Here is a 3626-nt window from a genome sequence, read left to right on the forward strand (position 1 = left end):
GGAGAGCAGGAAGGGGTGTGAGCTCGAGGCTCCTTTCACCCACTTGGATGTGGTCGTTTTCAGTGTAAAATATTCCCAGGTGAAGGTGGCGATCGAGTGACCGGGTCGGCGAATAAGGACACGGGAAATGAGGGGATCGGTGTCACGTGGGCCACGGGAGACGATGGCTCTCGGCCGGCAGGGGACGCGCAAGGTCACCGCCCACACGGTCCCCTGTCTCGCAGACACCCTGAGAGCGAGGTCAGAGGGCAGGCCATTCGAGGGGGCCGACTCCAGCCAGTCTCCGCCAGCGGTTTGGTTCTGTGACATGTCCCCCCACCCCGTAACCGGATCATTGTTGGGCTCGGCTGAGCTGGGGAGGGAAGAGGGCTTGGCCTAAGGGAGATAAAAGCAGGGAGAGGCGGCTCCTGGCACTCGGCTGGCAGCCCAGTCTCTCCCAAAATAGGTCCCCTCCAGGCAGAAGCAGAAATCGAAACCCCCCCGGACCCCCCCCCCCTGCCCCGAATGCTTTGAATAGAACCAACACGCATTTCCACGGAAGACGCGCGTTTCCAAAGATCCTAGCAACAGGATGCACAGCTGCTGGGCCACCTGAGTGCGTTTGGAAAAGGGAAAGCTCTTCGCATTAAAGATGCAGGAATGTCTGTTGACATATTAAGGAAACAACCTCAGGGGACAGCTGACGAGGCTCCGAGAGGCATCACCAAGGGAACCGTGACGCAAACGGGTCCATTTTTACGGGCTGGCGCGCGGCCAGCCTCCCGGGCTCATGGCTGATGTAATGCTGATCTCTCTCTGGGTTCGCGCTGCTTAGATATCAGCCCGGCGGCTCCGTCAGCTGCAATCAATACAGGCTCCTTTTATAGAAGATAGTAAAGGAGAGAGAGAGAGAGAGAGAGAGAAGAGAGAGAGAGACGCCAGGCCCCTGGTGTGCTGAAATCCTACACATTGTGCTAAAAATAGGAAAGGAAGAGATAGGTTTCGCTAGAAGAAGCACCTTAGCACACTCGGATGTCTTGCTTCTCCCCAAGTAAGTCCAGTGGTCTACAAAAGGTATTGCTATTTCATCACACTCGTTATTTTATTTATTTTTGAGAGTGAGAGAAACATCGATATGTTGCTCCAATTATGTATGCATTCACTAGTTGATTCTTATAATTGCCCTGACAAGGGATCGAACCCAAAACCTTGGTGTATCAGGATAATGCTCTAGCCCTAGCTGGTGTGGCTCAGTGGATAGAGCGTCAGCCTATGGACTGAAGGGTCCCAGGTTTGATTCCAGTCAAGGGCACATGCCCAGGTTGCAGGCTCAGTCCCCAGTAGGGGGTGTGCAGGAGGCAGCCGATCCATGATTCTCTCTCATCCTTGATGTTTCTTTCTCTCCTTTCTGAAATCAATAAAAACATATTTTTTTTTTTTTAAAAAAAGGATAATGTTCTAACCAACTGAGCTGCCCAGCCGGGGCTCATAACACTCTTATTTATTTATTTTTTAAAGCATAACTAAAGAATAGGCCTAATTCCCAGCTGGGCTAAACGATGATGGAAGGAAACAGAAGACATTAGGTGGGAATGTGAAAATAATGATGTTTTTCATTATTGAATAAATGGACCGGTTCCTTTTAAACTTATGTGTAAAAGATTGTGTTTTAAAAAGGCCTTTCTTCGAGACCACTGCTTTTCAGTTATTTCAGAGTAAATAAGAATAAGGGTGACACGCGTTTTCATCCGTCTGGGATCGAATGCTCCTGTCACGTGTCCTCGGTCAGGGATTGAGGCTACTCCTCATGTCCTCTGTCGGGCTCAGCGATTTTAAATGACCAAGAGTGATATATTTATATATGTGGATAGATAGATAGATAGATAGATAGATTTCAGAGAGGAAAGGAGAGAGAGATAGGAACATCCATGATGAGAGGGAATCATGGATCCGCTGCCTCCTGCAGGTCCACACTGAGGATCAAGCCCACAACCCGGGCATGTGCCCTGACCAGAAACTGAACCGTGACCTCCTGGTTCCTAGGTCGACACTCGGCCCCGGAGCCACGCCGGCCCGGGCTCGCTGACTAATTTTTAACAATCATAATGAAATGGGGGGGGGGGGGGGGATGAATGAAGTCCACAAGGATGTAGCAACACATGAATGTGATAAAAATGACACATTATTCGTCTTTAACTGTTTCTTGCACCTTTGAGGTAGGTCTTATTTTCTCATTTTCTCCACCTCGAGGACGTTGGAGCTCCAGGGGCTCTATAAACCATTTGGATTTGGTAGGAGAAGTTGATGGGTGTGTGTGTGTATTTTTCTGGGAGGCGGGCTCCTATCTTTCACTAGATTCTCAGTGACGTCATCCTCCCCTAAAATGCTTAAAAAGTAGACTTTGCACAACATGGGGCCCGGGTGTGATTTGTTGTGTATGAACTGGCTGAGACGGAGGGTGTGTCACGGCTGTTCGTTTCGTCCGAATTCCCCTCTCAATCCATCTCACATTGACTGCGTTTTTATAAACATGGGACATACTGAGAAATACTATATTGTCCACACATCTTGCGTGGTTCCCACTGAAGGCCTGCTAAACATATAGTATCCGCGTGTCAACGTGGCTTTCGAACACAACAAGAATCCCTCGTTTGAAAATTCCAAGGAAGCCCACAGCCCAGACCAGGTGGTTTTGACAAGTTTCACTTCCCGTTTCTCACTTCCCCATGATTGCACATGTCCTAGTGTCGTGCGTACATTGTGCCTCAAGCATTTCACATACAAACATATCGTATAGCCCGGCCGGCGTGGCTCAGGGGCTGAGCGTCCACCAATGAACCCGGAGGGAGGTCACAGTTCGACGCCCGGTCAGGGCACATGCAACCCGGCTCAATCCCCAGTAGGGGGCGTGCAGGAGGCAGCCGATCCGTGATTCTCTCTCATCATGGATGTTTCTCTCTCTCCCTCTTCCTTCCTCTCTGACATCCATAAAAATATATTTTTAAAAATAATCTTGGGCACGTGACTCAAAGCCTGTGTGTGAACTCGACACAGGGGGGCCGTGGAAGGAACCATCAGCTTCTCTCATCACCAATCTTCTTCCTGCGTCAGCAACTTCAAGCTGAGAGGAGGCGGGGGGAGAGCATCCAGGAACCGAAAGCTCTGAGGTGTGCAAATCATACTCAGAGCTGGCTTCTGGCTTCCAGATCATTCGAAATGCTCGTTCGCTTTGCATGGAAATGACCACAGCCCCGGGCCGAGGTTCAGAACCCAGGGGAGAGTTTAGAACCAGGACCGGCCTTACGCCCATAATGGGCAGCTCAGGGGACTAAGGAGGGAGCAGCCGATGGGAGGACAGTCTAAATGTCAGTTCATTAAGAAACCAAAACTTGGTTATTCGTTCTGAGTAAAATCTCTCTATATAAAAGCCTAAGCGACCAGCTGACCGGCTGACCGGCTGGTAGCTATGACGCACACTGACCACCAGGGGGCAGACGCTCAACACAGGAGCGGAAACCACAGGCATGGAAACATGGAACAGACTGATGAATCTCAGAGGGAAGGGGGAGCGGGGGGAAGAGAGTAACCAAAAATCTTATATGCATACTAGAGACCCAGTGCACAGATTCAGACCAAATCTGGCAGTC

Source organism: Myotis davidii, unplaced genomic scaffold (genome assembly GCF_000327345.1).
Source record: "Myotis davidii unplaced genomic scaffold, ASM32734v1 scaffold174, whole genome shotgun sequence".
In the NCBI taxonomy this organism is placed as follows: Eukaryota; Metazoa; Chordata; class Mammalia; order Chiroptera; family Vespertilionidae; genus Myotis; species Myotis davidii.